The sequence below is a fragment of the Sardina pilchardus genome, chromosome 2 (assembly GCF_963854185.1).
Source record: "Sardina pilchardus chromosome 2, fSarPil1.1, whole genome shotgun sequence".
Lineage (NCBI taxonomy): Eukaryota > Metazoa > Chordata > Actinopteri > Clupeiformes > Clupeidae > Sardina > Sardina pilchardus.
Genome location: NC_084995.1, coordinates 26,780,054 through 26,797,553, shown reverse-complemented (window position 1 = coordinate 26,797,553; position 17,500 = coordinate 26,780,054). Strand labels below are relative to the sequence as shown.

Below are 17,500 nucleotides of genomic sequence, written 5' to 3'. Positions count from 1 at the left end.
GCCTCAGACACTAATTTGTCATAGAATGAAATGGATTTTGAAAATAGATTGCACTTTGTTATCCGATCTGGCAAGCCAGGATGAAGAAAATCCAATTTGTATGGAATGCGGGGGGAAAAAAAGAATGAAAGTAATAAACTAGCTGAGGTGAAAGTCCAGGTTCCCTGACCTTCAACTTTAACACCACGACACTGAAGAAAAAACACTGTATTATATTTAATGTTGTAATGTTGACATTTTTTTTTGTAATACAAGGTCTCATTACAGTGGATTAGCCTATAGGTCAGCCTCACTCTGAATCGAATACATCTGCGCACACTTGTTGTGAAGATGAAGTGTCGGTCTGATGCTGACTCCGAGGCTGATAATTAAACTTCAAGTGCACCAACAACTGCCTCCATTTAATTTATTTTTTCCCCCTTTAGTAATTGCAGACCACTGGCCTCAAAGTGTCAGAACTTCATCCACGCCTGCCTGTTAAGGATATATGAGACGTGTTAAATCACCCTCTCTGAGTTTTTCTAGAGCGTCTGGTTTCGTCACAGCGCTGCATGCTGTGCTTGTCTGCGGCATGTTGCCCTGGGGTTGCAGAACTCTTTCAAGGTGTCGAGGTGTTGTTTTTTTTTTACATGAATTGTATCCATGTCGTCACACACAGGTGCCGGGGAAAGATGCTACATTTCTGTTGTTATCTGATAACTGTACCAGCTTAGTGGGTGGCTTTCACACAATTCCTTCCTCAAACATGTAAAATGCTGTCATCTATCCTGGAACCATAGAACGAAAGAGAGAGAGAAGAGAGAGAGAAGAGAGAGAGAGAGAGAGACAAGAGAGAGAGGGAGATGAGTAGATGTGGGCTTTTTACCTTCACCATGTACCAGGTTCGTTTGATCTCAGTTCTTTCATCTAAAAGCACCTGAGTTAGAAGGCAGAAGGCAGTCTATTCTCTTCTATGGGAGAGAATGGGGTGGGGTGGGGTGGGGGGATTCTTTTTTTCTCGCAATCTCTGTTGAACACTCTGACTTATTTTGCCCTGGCCCCGAGCCCTGGTCAGTTGTGAGCTGTCACACAATGAGTTGGGTTTTTTTGGTGCTTCATCACAAAGAGTTCCTCTCAGGTCTTTCAGGACCTCTGCTCCTTATGAAAACAACTATTTTTCTCCAACTCTCCCGAGGAGCGCTTTTGTTTCCTGGCCTCTGATGCGGTCGCCTCGTGTCAGGACACTGGGTCTTGTTCCAGAGAGAGTGAGGGAGGGAGAGAGAGAGAGAGAGAGAGAGAGAGAGAGAGAGATTGTGGAAGAGAGAGAGAGAGAGAGACCTTAGTAAGCTCAATGGATAAATGATTGTGTCTGGGCTCTTCAAGGCTCTGAGGAATGGAATGAGATAGTCGGCTTGGGGCACTTGGCTGCACCATCTTTGCGTCTCACTCTGAAAAATGAGGTGGTGTCATTGTGTTGGCCTTTCCCCGTCAGATGAAAGCCAAAGAACTCTATATAAAGCTCCAACATGAAATGATGTGATTTCCAACATAGATCTGTGTCCTGGTTTGGCAACCCAAGTGGGAAATTTGTTTTTTATGACCTATGATCATTACGTTACCGCACTACCTCCATGGCAGTGAGTGTCTGTGCAAATATATCTAGCTGTTGTTCACGGTACATCTGTATCATCCATTCTCTGACATTTGTGTTTAGGATGCCATAACAATAAGCTTTATTCCGTTTGAAAGAGTTCTGTCGTACAATGGGGAATTGTTTTTGAATTACAGACCCATTTGAACACGAGCACATGCAAACAAAACAAGATGAAGACAAGGATGGAATTTTTCATTTTCCGTTTTATGCTCCATGTGCAGCAGTAAACCATCTCTGCGAAACGGCTCAGTGTTCTAAGTGTAATAAGCTGCAGCCTGGTCTGCTTGTGTTTGGGGAAGTTGATAGTTTTTTTTGAGTGTGTGTGTGTGTGTGTTTTCCTTTTATTCCGATTTCATTTTGAATACCATTATCTACTAAGTGGGTCACTTTATCCTCCTTGTGTGAACTCTTCCACGCTCCTGAGGGCTTATAAATAGCAGATTTAACAAACCCGGAGAGGAAGCTGGAGAGAGACACCTGAGGGCTAACACAGCTCTCTTTGGTCCCTATATTTTACCCACATTCAACACGCCCTACACTCTATCCATCTATCTATCTATCTATCTATCTATCTATCTATCTATCTATCTATCTTTCTATCTTTCTATCTTTCTATCTATCTATCTATCTATCTATCTATCTATCTATCTATCTATCTATCTATCTACAGTATATACAATCCCCTCCATATGGAACATGGAACACATGCTAAAGTTGACTATATAAAATCATCATTTGGAAATTGATCTTAATGCCTTAAATAAAAAAATGAAGAAACATCCAACCTTTAAATCAATTTTCTTTGTGAATGAATAATGTATCGTAAATAAATAAATGTTTTCCTTGAAATACAGCGGTCATTAGTATTGGAACGCTATATCTGTCTATCTATTTATCTCTCTGTCTATCTATCTATCCACCTATCTATCTATCTATCTATCTATCTATCTATCTATCTATCTATCTATCTATCCATCTATCTATCCCTTCTAAACTCAACTCAAAAACAGCAGCAAGTGCAATGTCGATCCAAAAGTGGCAACCAGAGATTCCAGCATCCCCCAGTTGTGTTTGTCAACATGTTGTTGTGTAGGTTGAGTGAAACCCAACCACGAGAGTGAGAGTGTGAAAGGGCCTCGTCTAGAGACAGCGTCCCCATGCTGGAGTGTGTCATCTCATCACACTCTCTTGCCTCTCTTCTCTTCTCCTCTCCCTCGCTCCCTCGCTCCCTCCCTCGCTCCTTCTCTCCTCCGTCCTGGTGAAAAATCTACAGGGGCTCGGAGCTGAGGCTGAGGGGAGACACGGGGAGAAAAAGGCAAGAAGAGGATGACAGGAGAGAAGAGGGGATGGAGAGAGTGTGAGAGAGGAGAAGAGGGTGTCGCCAGGATGCAAGGACAGAGGAGATGAGGAGGATGGCAGGCGAGGGGGGAGGGGGTGAGGGAGGAGAGGAGAGGAGCCAGAGTGAAGAAGGGAGAGGAGGATAGGGAAATGAAAAGAGAGAGGAGAAGGAACAGAGGATAAGAGGAGGATGAGAGGGAGGGAGGATGGAGCAGGCTTTGACACAGCAGTCTGTCAACTTAATGTGGAGCCAGCAGGGGCCTCACATCTGTTAAGGGAAAAGGGATGCCTATGTCAGCCTCTCTCTCTCTCCCTCTTTCTCTCACTCACTCTCTCTCTCTCTCTCACACTTCATCTTTTGCTCTCCTTCTCCACCTCTGTCTCTATTTCCTACTCTCCTCCTTCTCCTTTACTTTCAGTTTTGCTCATTCTCTCTCTCTCTCTCCCTCTCCCTCTTCCTCTCCTCCTGTCTTTATCAGAGCCTCATCTCATTGGCCTGCTCCTCCCTGGACGCATATTTATTTCTGTGTGTGTATACTCTGGGTGCTTATGTTGTCACCTGGAGATGGAGCCAGGCCTGATTTGATCACTGCTGATCATAACCCTGAGTGCTTACACACTTGATTTATGCCTTGTGTGTTTATGCACGCCAGTGTTGTCCACAGCAAGCATGGCTGGTGCTCGGGAGATGGCAGACAGTCTAATCCCCTCTAGGTTTGCCTTCACCGGGATGGGGTAGCTACGGCTGATGGCACAGTTGTGAATCCAGAAGAATTAGTGGTACGGAGAGATAGAGAGAGACTGAGCGAGAGAGAGAGAGAGAGAGAGAGAGAGAGAGAGAGAGAGAGAGAGAGAGAAAGAGAATGAGAGAATGAGGCACAGAATACTACTCTGTCATCTTTTGTGGGCTGCCTGTTTTTAGTGCAGGTAAGCGAATCTGCCGTGCCAAGAATTTTACGACCTTGGCACGGGTTCCTCGTCTCCTCTTTCTTCTTGTCTGCCATTCCTCTGTCTCATCTCGTCACGGCTCGCCCCGTTTGCGGGAACTGGAGCAAGTGCCCCCGACGCTGCCAGAGCCGGGACGGGACGGGACGGGACGGGCGCCTGATGCCTGGCACTGCCACACACGCCTCCCGTAAAGCCCACACGCCACGTGGGCACCACGGGGAGGTCTGTGTGATGGACTGGACCTCAGCATGCCAGCTGCCCTGCCACTGTGCCACACCCCACTCTCTCACACTGTTGCCCTCGGAATTCAGCTCAGTTCAGAGTTGTTGTTCTTTTATTACTAGTATCTCCATTTAGATAGAGTGCTGCCAAAGCTGGATTCACCCTGCCCTTACACAGTGTTTCCGTCTCAATTCGAATTCAATTCAATTCAATTCCTAGTTGTTGTAGTAGTAGTTAGCATTGCCTAACTAGAATGCTGCCAAAGCTGACATTTTTTAAATGTTCATACCAGTTCATAATGCTATGTAACTGTAATGAATGTAATGAGAACATCAACCGTATGCAAAACAGGAGGGGAACCTACAGTTATACGAAAATAAAAACAAACTCCTCTTTTGCGTTTCAATGACACTTTTGCAGTCTGCTCTGGTACCATTGGCCCTGCTTAATCATCTTCACAAAGCTGTTTGCAATATGTGACTTCTTCAGATAAAGATGCTAAAGTGCAGCCAAAGGCATTGCTGGAGAATTTGCTGCATAATATGTGCTAACGCAGAGTGTTTGGCAAAACAGGCCCTCTCAGAAAGCCGTCAAAGGCTGCAAATTGGCCTCTCTAAGCTGCAAGTGAGTTCATTTCATTTGAGGGTTTTTTTCACCCCTGTTTTCCAGGACTCTAATTCAGAGATCTGAATAGAATATGGATCTTGTGATACAGCATGAAATAGAGAGGAAAGCTGACTGACTTGACTGACAGTAACACTGAGAAATGGTTAAATACATGTTTTTTTTCTCCTGTGTTTGCAGAGTACAGGCACACACACATAGACTTAAAGACTCCCGAGTGCTCAGAATGGCGTTTTTATTAGTTTGCAACTAAACTAACACGTAGTCCATGTGCACGCTCACACACGCATTTGCATAATTGCATACACACATTTGCATAAACGAATATACAACCATGTTCAGACACACAGACCTACATGTACATAAACACACACTCTCTCTCTCACACACACACACACACACACACACGCTCACACTATCACACTTGCCCTGTTCTCATCTCACAGTCCCACCCTCCCACGCTAGCTGTGCTCCCGTGCTATCTCTATCCACTCGATTATGCGCTGGGTGGATGTCCGATGATGCTGGCCCATCACCTGCTAACGGGAGGCATAATTGGCGCGTGGAGGGGCTCTGATTACTGCTGAGGCCACAGAGCCCAGGGACAAGCTCGCCCCGCGGCCTGGCCAAACGCCACCTCGAACCACTTCATTAAAATCTCTGTGGGCTGCACGCACACTTGTGAAATGCACTGTTCGACTCATCATCATGGAGAGCTTATAAACCACCAGCAAAGGCACAATATCAATATGTAAGAGTTAGAAGACTGAACTAACGCCGACTCTGTAGCACATTTCTATCCTTTTATGATTCTCAAGATGTCAGTACCGTCCTCCAATATTACGCTGACATATAATTCCCACTTTTCAAATATTTGTGTGCTTAAAATATGCGGCTATGGATGCTACCAGCGGACTTACGATGGCAGTAATTGTATGTGAAGGCTACACACATGTCGAGGCCAGGCGCTAGTGTTGGCTCAGTGCACACTGATAAATAGACGGAATTCATATAGTGCTTTTTACTCATCAGAGCACCCAAAGTACATTACTGTGGCATTCCTCACATTCATTCAGTCGCATACACTCTCACACCCTCACACATACCCACAGTACAGAAGCCTGGCTGTGACCCTTTAATAATGGGAACCAGGAGGAGCCATCTTCTTCCTCCACCTCTCATTCAAGAGATGGATCTGCTGGATGGATGCACCCTCTTGGTGCATTCATTCATTAATTACTTAACACGGTAACACTTTACAGTAAGGGTACTCGAATTATCATGAATTCATGCATTAATTATTCATTCATGATTGGTGTATTGCTTCATGTACCCTTACCGTTAAATTGTGACCCAGAATACTGTTGTGCTTTTATTCGGAGGCAGTCAGCTTGGTCAGAAACGTGGCATAGCCGCCATGCTCTACGTCCGTCTTGTGACTTTCGCGTCGTGTTACAGTAATACACGGATCTTGTTGTCTATGTGATGTAAAAATCACAAAGAGGCCACAGGGAAGGGAGCAAAGGTGAAAAGTTAGAGTGGAAAAGGCACGTGTGGTGTACAGTAAGGCAGTGAGATGTTTGTCCAATGGGAGAGTTGCCAGCTCTGATGACACTGTAGTCTCTCCTTTGTCCCTGGTGCCAATCCTGCATATTTAAAATGTGACGGTGCCAGTGTTGATCGCTTTCTGAATGGCAATGATATCTGATAGTGTAGTAGACACACTGATAGCTTTGATTAGGCTTAAACTGAAGCACATTTTTTATCAGTCTATCATGACAGTTCCCATTCTTCCTGATTAAATGTGTATCCCTCCGTCCCCACTTGATTGAGCGATTTTAACAAAGGCTTAATCGCTCAGATTGCACTATTTGCTGTCAGAAAATGACTTTTCAAAGCGATCATCAAGCCCTCTCAAACGCTGATCTGTATCCAAACTAATGTACATATTATAATGTACATATTCTCCAGAAACAAGAGCTCCACTGCCTCCACACCAGCGTTCTTTGACAGTAGAGCCCTAGCTGCACAAATCAGCATATCACACAAGCACTTCACACACTTGACTAGTGTAAGCACACCCTCCCATAGGCCTCCAGTGCTCTGCCACAGCTGTCGCTTTACCATATCACACACACACACACACTTCATTACAGAACCTACTGTAACACTAGGCCAGCTCTGTTAGCATGGAGTAGTCACTTCACAGTCTGTCATGATGTTTATGGTGTGCATCTGAGGACCCTGCACTGCGTCCCACTCCATGCCTGCTTGTATTCTTACATGATAGCTACTGTACATAGACTTTCACACACTCCCACACACATACGCATACACACGCGCACGCACGCATGCGCACACACACTCACACACACAATTCTTTGTTCATCGTTCACCTCAGGCTGTAGATTTTCATATTGCAGTAAATCAGAGATTATTTGTTGACCTTGAATGTTCTGTGAATGTTTGTTTTGTCCTGTCGCATTGCATCCACACCTTTTTTTCCCCTCTAATTTTCCACTGTATTGAAATGAACCAAATGTACTGTTTACAGTAATCCATGTATGAGCACATTCGATTGATCTGGAATTGGCTGGAATCTTACATATGATCACCTTCCCTCTCAGTCAGCAGGTGCCCCTCCTGTTGCTGAGGAATTGGGCTGACTGAGAGCCAGTGCTTCCCCTCTCACCCAGATCCTGCAGAGCCCTGTGATCAGATGAGCAGAGATGCCCCGGGTTATGTAACGGCCACTGGCACAAAAAAGAGCTTGACTTGCCTTGATTACACACAAGGCTGTCGGTGATTGCATGTATGGTAATGGTGTGTCCCTCCTGGGCCACCGTCCCCACTTATTATCCTGTCAGTCACGGCTCCCCCTCATACGGGGTGGCTTATGAGAGCCGGGGTCTGGGCAGCAGCAGGCGTTTTAGTGATTTGGAGGCCCTCGACAAACATCGATATGAGGACCTTCCTTTTTCCTCCGGCGAGTGAGGGGATGGGGGGCATTACAGTAGATGAGCATCGGTTTTGGCTATGTGTCACATTCTGTAGAGTTTACTAGTGCAGTCTTTGACAGAATGCTGTGTTCTTGCTTAATGCACATGATTAGGTGTTACTCAGAGTAGGTGCTGCTGTGCCTTATGCCTTACTGTGTTGTAAGACTAGGCCTAGCTGTTGTTGTTTTTGTCATGTTTTCTGTCTGTTTGAATAGCTCTGTTCACTTTTCATTGTAGTTTATGCAGTGTGATATACAAAGACCTACCAACCCAAAGAGTTAATGAGTATTCAGAAGCACATACTGTACGAGCACAAACACACACACACACACACACACACACACACACACACATACATACAGTTCACACATACATGCATACACACCATTACAGTAAGCATTTGTTTCCCGAGCAATATGTTGAATTTCACAATGGATTGAGTGAATTAGGCTATTGTATTGGGAGAGTGGAGAGGAGTCAGTGACAGCCATCAGAATAGGCTAGCACTCTGACACTCGCTATCATCAACAGACAGTCAGTATTCTGAAATGGGAAATCAAGCATCAGCAGCTGAGTCAAGAGGAGCTGTCTATTTCACCGTGATATGCAAATGACAACTTCAACAAAATGCCTAGAAATTTGTACTTGACCAAATTAAATATTCTTTTTTTAAATGCTTTATGCTTTTTTGGCTGTTTGTTTCTAATGTTGTTTGATCTTGTTCTAGATTGCTTCTGCGCTAACTACATAGACTTGCCAAATTAACATAATTACAGATGAATGTGACCTTCTGAGGTTATATTAAGAAATAGAAACTTCGATAAAATGGAATGAATGAAAATGTACAGTATTTGTGCTTCATCAACAGTCTATAGTGCTTACACCCAACGGAATAGCATTCAAAGCTATATGCACCAGGTCCGAGTCACGAGGCCACGGTCAGTTGTCTATCTCTGCTCAATGCTAGAACCAACTGTGGGTTGGGGTCAGCTGACAGAGTCAGTAATAGAAGAATCTATAGCATTCAAAGCTATATGCACCAGGTCCGAGTCACGAGGCCACGGTCAGTTGTCTATCTCTGCTCAATGCTAGAAGCAACTGTGGGTTGGGGTCAGCTGACGCAGTCAGTAATAGAAGAATCTATAGCATTCAAAGCTATATGCACCAGGTCCGAGTCACGAGGCCATGGTCAGTTGTCTATCTCTGCTCAATGCTAGAAGCAACTGTGGGTTGGGGTCAGCTGACAGAGTCAGTAATAGAAGAATCTATAGCATTCAAAGCTATATGCACCAGGTCCGAGTCACGAGGCCACGGTCAGTTGTCTATCTCTGCTCAATGCTACTGTAGAAGCATCTGTGGGTTGGGGTCAGCTGACAGAGTCAGTAATAGAAGAATAGCATTCAAAGCTATATGCACCAGGTCTGAGTCACGAGGCCACGGTCAGTTGTCTATCTCTGCTCAATGCTAGAAGCAACTGTGGGTTGGGGTCAGCTGACGGAGTCAGTAATAGAAGAATCTATAGCATTCAAAGCTATATGCACCAGGTCCGAGTCACGAGGCCACGGTCAGTTGTCTATCTCTGCTCAATGCTACTGTAGAAGCATCTGTGGGTTGGGGTCAGCTGACAGAGTCAGTAATAGAAGAATCTATAGCATTCAAAGCTATATGCACCAGGTCCGAGTCACGAGGCCACGGTCAGTTGTCTATCTCTGCTCAATGCTAGAAGCAACTGTGGGTTGGGGTCAGCTGATGGAGTCAGTAATAGACGGATCTGTGGTCACTCGGCAGTGAGAGGAAATCCAATATGTGTAGGGAGCAGAGATGGCTCACTTGGCGGCCTGTCATCCATCTGAATTATGCTCTCCGTTGGAGGGATGGCCGCCCAGGGTTCATGCCCTTGCTCTTGTGGCGTAAGTGACCAAGTCGTGTGTCTTTTTTTCAGATTGAACACAGCCAGCCTGGCTGCTTTAATAAATATGCTGCGTCTCAAGACATGCCTTAATGATTTGAGACAGCAGGATGGCTCTCCAAAGGCGTAATTGATATCCTATTGATTGGCAATGGCATCAGTCAATAGCAATGATAACCGTGGTGTTTAGTATGATCAACGCTGATTTATTTTTACGAGTGCTGGTCTGACAGGGGCAATATGGCAAAGTCAAGCAGAATTAATAATGCTACTTTACTCTGTATCTCTGTGTGTGTGTGTGTGTGTGTGTGTGTGTGTGTGTGTTTGTTTGGATGAGGGTCACGACTGTAAGGTTCAACATGGAACATTTTCTCAGTCTGTTTGACTGCCAACTGCCAAAGAATGGAAATGGGGAAGAAGAGAAGGAGAAGGGGGGGGGGGGGGGTATTCTGCATTGACAACAAATAGCCATAGGCGTCAACAAGCGGAGGCCATTATCTACAGTGTGCGGGCTTCCTGCTCTTAATCCTTGGAAAATCCTCTGGAAGAACCAGTGAAACTCTGCTCAAACCCAAAGGAGCAGGGCCCAGGCACAGATTTGTGCATGCTGACTTAACCATGAGGTGAGGTGGGGAGGTGGGGTGGTGGGGGTGGGTGGGGGGCAGAGACTTAGACAGTGCAAATGACGTGCACCGACAGTGCCCAAATCCAAATCCCAACAGTTTGTTGTAACGTATATATTTGTACTTTCGTAAAGGGACCCTCATCTTCAAAGCTGCTTGCACAGAGGACATAAGCATATTTGCTGCATTTGAGTGTGTGTGTGTGTGTGTGTGTGTGTGTGTGTGTGTGTGTGTGTGTGTGTGTGTGTTTTTGTCTTTGTCAAATTGAACTAAATGAGGTGCACTGGGTTTAGCAGCTGTTTAAATGCAGACAGCACAATGAGTATGTGTTAGGGGCACGGCGTGAAAGGATGCTTCAGTGGATTCCTGCGCTCAATATTGCAGACTTGTTCACCTCTCTGGCCAGACAGGAAGTGAGCAGCATCACCACCACTTTATTTTTAGCTGCACCTGTCCCTCCAGTTGACTTGATGAAGATTCTATCGGGCTAATTACTCTGACCCAGTTCTGTCTGCTGGTCCACACCGACAGGGGGGCGGGGGGCGCAGGGGCTAGACGACAGCATCTCTCTCATCGTCCGACAGTCTGTTGGGGGGGGGACTATGAAGGTATTATTGGGGCAAAAGTCACGAGCACATTTAACTGCAGATTTCGCATTCGCACACTAAAGTCACAAATGTGTAACCGTACATTTGAAGTTGTAGATATTTTTTTCATACCTTGTTAACACAAAATAGGGCTACGGGTTCACGAATCCGTTCTACAAGTTCACAAAACCGTTTTACAGATACACGAATTCTCACCTGTGCATCACAAATTCCTGGCCTCATCCCCTCGAGACTTTTGCTCCATTTACACTGCAACGATTGTGGCAAAACACATTCGCACATCCGTGTTTCATAGTCTGAGAACATGCACAACATTCGTGCATTTGTAAACCCAAATGTGAACTAATGCAACAGAAGTTGTGCATCTGTGAAATGTTTTCTCATTAATAAAAGTCTTACACGACTACAAGTGCATTGATACAAGTGCTTGAGTCTACATCTGCGAGTTTCCGTCGCTGTTTTCCGGGGACGAATACTTTTGCACCAATTATACCACCTGGGGATGTGCAAAACCGATTTGTACTTGTGCACACAGAGAGCATCGATCGAAAACAAAACAAGGCGGCCGGATCTGGATCTGGATCGCGCCCACACATCCCTGCTCATATAAGTAGCCTAACCTCCGCTTGTTTCCTCATCAATATAAAGACAAGGACGCACGATTTGTAGATTTTCTTTTCACAGAGTGAGAAACATACTTCGGAGTGATTATTTGCACCCGGGTGTAAATAGTGGAATGGAGGCATTTTCTTATTTGCACCCAAACCTGTAATGCGTGCAGAAACAGATAGGATGGCCTACCTAAATCTAACAAGTTAGGATTTTTAAAAACAATCTTTTTGATGGAAACGTGGTGCTAAATTCCCATAAACGTGTTCAGTTAACGGGTAAAACCGTACGTTTGTAAGCAAAATCAAGAATTACGAGCTTGTTTACCGTCACCTAGCAACCAGAAGATAGACAAATATTAGGCTACTAGCCCAGTCAATCGCATAACGTAGAAGTCATGTAGGTTAGCGGATAAGTGCATGAGCCATGAATCAGAGATTGGTAGTTCAAATCACACCAAATGTAGGCTAATGCATTTTTTTTTTTGCATGCCAAACTAAAATATTTTGAAAGTATGTGCGAACGACTCTCTTCTCTTTGATGACGTTACTTCGCGGCAAATAAGAGTTTGTGCTTAATGAATCTGTCAAAAATGGTCTAGTTTTATTTTAGTTATAGAAATAGGCTACAGTTGTGAGTAGAACGCTTCTAAATAGTCAACTCCTCTACAGAAAACAACTCTTTCAACTATATTGGCATGCAAAAAAAAGCCATAGGTTACTAATGGGATACTGTAGAGGAGTCGACCTTATGGGGAGATACGGACACAGCAGATAGGTTTAAAAACCCAAACTCGGGGAAACCTTTATTCTCTCTTAACTCGCAAGACAAGCATATCCAAAGTTCGCGGTACTTCCCGCACGTCATCAGAACACGACATAAACAGTACATAACAAGGAGGCTGCTATTGTAACATTAGCGTTAAAGTGAACACGTAACGACTGGCTGTGAATTATGTTAACTCAGGTGCCGCTACACATGCCCCCCCAGAATTCACAAAGACAGACAAGTTCATCCGGTGAGGAGGGCGCAGTGCCCGGCCAAATGTACTCTGGCCACCAGACGCTGCGGCCGCAGGAACCGGAAGTGTGGGGCTTGTTGACTGTGGAAGCGTGGTAGCTGGAGGGCGGCCCCGCCGTGGGGGCTGGGCAACCACCACCGGAGAGCTCAAGTCCAGATGAGCCGGTTTGAGGCGGTCCACGGACACCCGGTCTCGCCTACCCCCGATGTCAAGGACAAAAAATTTGTCCCCCGTTTCCAGCACCCGGAACGGACCATCATAGAGCGGACGTAAAGGGCTGCGGTGAGCATCATGGCGAATGAACACATATGCTGCGTTCTGCAAACCTGGCAGCAGTTGTGAACGTGGCATGCCATGCTGAGAGGTGGGCACCGGCGCAAAAACCTGGGCACCCTGGAGATGCGCTCGCCGCTGCTGACCAGCAGACCATGGGTGGGTAACATCAGGCAAGAAATCACCAGGTACCCGCAGAGGCTGCCCATAGACCAACTCGGCAGCGGATGAAAAGAGATCCTCCTTGGGAGCAGCACGCAGACCTAACATCACCCAAGGCAAGCGATCCACCCAGCTGTCGTCACAGAGGCTCGCGCGCAACGCAGCTTTCAGCGAGCGGTGAAAACGCTCACACAGTCCATTGGCTTGCGGGTGGTAAGCTGTAGTGCGGTGTAGTTGCGATCCAAGGCTGCTGGCGACGGCAGTCCACAACTCTGATGTGAACTGTGAGCCACGGTCCGATGTGATGTCAGAGGGGACGCCAAAACGGGCGACCCATGTGCCCAGGAAAGCCCGCGCAACATCTGCAGTGGAGATGGACTGAAGTGGGATGGCCTCAGGCCAACGAGTGGTGCGGTCAACCACGGTGAGCAGGTAAGTAAAACCGTGGGATGGCGGCAAAGGTCCCACTAGGTCCACATGCACGTGGTCGAAACGTCTCTCTGGAACGTGAAAAGGTTCCAGAGGGGCTTTGGAGTGACGGTGTACCTTGGCCCGCTGACATTCCAGGCAGGCGGCGGCCCAGTCACGGACGTCCTTTTTGAGGCCATGCCAAACAAACTTCGCCGCCACCAGCTTCTGTGATGCCCTCCTGCCGGGATGGGAGAGGCCGTGAACGGCATCAAAAACCTGCTTGCGCCAACTGCTAGGGACAATAGGCCGGGCCTGACCTGTAGAAACATCACAAAGCATAGTGACATCTACGCCGCTAAAAGGAACATCAGACAAATTAAGTCCAGTGATGGCAGTCCTGAGAGCTTGGACGTCAGCGTCGTGGACCTGGTCCGCCGCCATGCGAGCATAATCCACGCCGAGATGTACCGCTGCCGCAAGACGACGAGAAAGACAGTCGGCCACCTGATTGTCCTTTCCTGCCACATGACGAATGTCTGTGGTGAACTCTGAAATAAAAGAAAGCTGACGCTGCTGCCGGGCAGACCATGGCTCCGAAACCTTGGCCATAGCAAAAGTCAAAGGCTTGTGGTCCACAAAGGCAGTGAATGATCGGCCCTCCAGCATGAAACGGAAATGTCGAATGGCCAGGAAAAGGCCCAGCAGCTCCCGGTCAAAAGTGCTGTACTTCCTCTCTGCTGGGCGCAACTGCCGGCTGAAAAAGGCCAGCGGCTGCCAGGCACCATCGACCAGCTGCTCGTGGACAGCTCCCACAGCGAAATCAGAGGCGTCAGTGGTGATGGCGATAGGTACCTCTGAGGCTGGGTGGGCTAACATGGTGGCGTTGGCCAGGGCCGTTTTGGTGTCCATGAATGCCTGAGTCCTTTCCTCTGTCCAGTCAACGGAGAGTTTAGCAGCCCTACCCTTAAGAGCCTCGTAGAGGGGACGCATGAGGTGAGCTGCGTGTGGGACGAAGCGATGATAGAAAGTCACCATGCCTAGAAATTCCTGTAGGGCTCTAACCGTGGCTGGTCGCGGGAACTGACAAATGGCGTCCACCTTAGCAGCTAGCGGAGCCGCCCCCTTGCTCGTGACATGGTGGCCAAGGAAATCAATGGCAGACAAACCGAAATGGCACTTTGCCGTGTTAACGATCAGTCCGTGATCGTCCAGACGCCGAAACAGAGCCCTGAGGTGCGCCAGGTGTTCAGCCTTGGAAGTACTAGCCACGAGAATGTCATCCAGGTACACAAAAACAAACGTCAAATCACGCAGAACACTGTCCATGAGTCGCTGGAATGTCTGGGCGGCGTTTTTTAATCCAAAAGGCATCCGGAGGAACTCGAACAGACCAAAAGGAGTGATCACAGCAGTCTTGGGAATGTCCTGTGGATGCAACGGCACCTGGTGATATCCACGGATGAGGTCCACCTTTGAAAAAATGACCGTACCAGCCAAGCGAGCAGAAAAGTCCTGAATATGGGGAACAGGGTAGCGGTCGGGTGTAGTGGCCTCATTCAAACGACGGTAGTCACCGCACGGACGCCAGCCTCCACCAGGCTTCTGGACCATATGCAAAGGTGAAGCCCAAGGGCTGTTAGAACGCTGTACGATGCCCAGGCGCTCCAGTGTCTCAAACTCTGCCTTGGCAATGGCGAGCTTTGCAGGATCCAAGCGCCTAGCACGTGCGTAAACAGGAGGACCAACAGTTGCGATGTGGTGCTCCACACCATGTCTGACCGCACCGGACGAGAAGGTGGGTTGGGTGAGGGCGGGGAATTCCGCCAGGAGGCGTGAAAACTCATCAACTGCAAAGGTGCTGGACAGGAGGGATGAACTGGAGCTGCTGCGCGTGCAAGGGAGTGAGGAGAAAGTCTCGGCGTTGACCAGGCGTTGGTTCTTAACATCCACCAGAAGGCCATGAGCACAAAGAAAATCCGCACCCAAGAGGGGCGTGGACACTCTTGCCACAACAAAGGTCCAGTCGAACTGCTGTCCACCAAAACACACCATAGCACTGCGCTCACCAAAAGTCTGGATGGAGCTACCGTTCGCGGCCTCCAAGACGGGACCCCGCTTACCCTGTTGAATGTCCAGGTCTGTAGCAGGCAAAACGCTTACCTGCGCACCTGTGTCACAGAGGAAACGACGTCCGGATGCAGCATCAGTGACAAACAGCAACCCGCCTGCATGGCCGACACTCATTGCTGTAAATGAGCGCCGGCCCCCCCGTTTCCCGGTGCCTTGAAACAGCAGGGTGGGCGGCACTTCGTAGCCTTAGGTCCGAAACGAGCATGGTAGTAACAAAGGCCTTGCTTCCTCTGCTGTGCTGCCGCGACGACAAGAGCTCCCTCTGGTGGTGATGATCCAGCAGCACAGTGGTGTACAGCCGCCCTGCAGTGCTGCATGACAGAAAAGAACTTATCTGCCTCTTTAGCCAGGTCGCGGGAGTCCGTGATGGAGGAACCAGCAAGGGCAGACCTCACCTCCACTGGCAGCTGCTGAAGAAAGAGCTCCTTGAAGAGGAAACAAGGCTCATGGTCGCCGAGGAGAGACAGCATGTGGTCCATGAGTTCTGAAGGCTTTGCATCACCTAAGCCGCTCAACGAAAGCAAACGACGTGCACGGTCGGAATCGTTCAGCTCGAAAGTCCCCAGCAAGAGCGTTTTAAGGCGGTCGTATTTACCTTCCTCCGGCGGATTCTGCAGCAAACTCACAACCCTGACAGCGACCGAGCTACCCAGGGCTGCAACGACATAATAATATTTCGTTGCATCGTCCGTTACCCGTCTGATCGCGAACTGAGCCTCCGCCTGAGCGAACCACACTGCGGCATGTCCTTCCCAAAACTCCGGTAGTTTAAGCGCAACTGCGTTAGTAGTCATTTCAATAAACTCTAAAGATTACCGTCCAAAGAGTCGTCGGGGTCACCAGTGTAGAGGAGTCGACCTTATGGGGAGATACGGACACAGCAGATAGGTTTAAAAACCCAAACTCGGGGAAACCTTTATTCTCTCTTAACTCGCAAGACAAGCATATCCAAAGTTCGCGGTACTTCCCGCACGTCATCAGAACACGACATAAACAGTACATAACAAGGAGGCTGCTATTGTAACATTAGCGTTAAAGTGAACACGTAACGACTGGCTGTGAATTATGTTAACTCAGGTGCCGCTACAATACGAACTGCCAATCTTCGAACCATATGGCCCATGCGCCTACCCGCTACCCTATACAATTTCTAGTCCATGCAACGGGCTAGTAGCGTAATATTTCTATCTTCTGGTTGCTCAGTGACGGTAAACAAACTCGTAATTCTTGATTTTGCTTACAAACGGACGGTTTTACCCGTTAACTGAACACGTTTATGGGAATTTAGCACCACGTTTCCATCAAAAAGATTGTTTTTAAAAATCCTAACTTGTTAGATTTAGGTAGGCCATCCCATCTGTTTCTGCACGCATTACAGGTTTGGGTGCAAATAAGAAAATGCCTCCATTCCACTATTTACACCCGGGTGCAAATAATCACTCCGAAGTATGTTTTCTCACTCTGTGAAAAGAAAATCTACAAATCGTGCGTCCTTGTCTTTATATTGATGAGGAAACAAGCGGAGGTTAGGCTACTTATATGAGCAGGGATGTGTGGGCGCGATCCAGATCCAGATCCGGCCGCCTTGTTTTGTTTTCGATCGATGCTCTCTGTGTGCACAAGTACAAATCGGTTTTGCACATCGCCAGGTGGTATAATTGGTGCAAAAGTATTCGTCCCCGGAAAACAGCGACGGAAACTCGCAGATGTAGACTCAAGCACTTGTATCAATGCACTTGTAGTCGTGTAAGACTTTTATTAATGAGAAAACATTTCACAGATGCACAACTTCTGTTGCATTAGTTCACATTTGGGTTTACAAATGCACGAATGTTGTGCATGTTCTCAGACTATGAAACACGGATGTGCGAATGTGTTTTGCCCCAATCGTTGCAGTGTAAATGGAGCAAAAGTCTCGAGGGGATGAGGCCAGGAACTTGTGATGCACAGGTGAGAATTCGTGTATCTGTAAAACGGTTTTGTGAACTTG

The 17,500-nt window shown here is 47.4% G+C and overlaps 1 protein-coding gene across 1 annotated transcript in view; it reads left to right on the top strand.

The window, feature by feature from the left end:
• LOC134101737 (zeta-sarcoglycan) overlaps positions 1–17,500 on the top strand; it is a 235,791-nt gene that overhangs the window by 33,165 nt on the left and 185,126 nt on the right. The gene's annotated exons all lie outside the window — the stretch shown is intronic.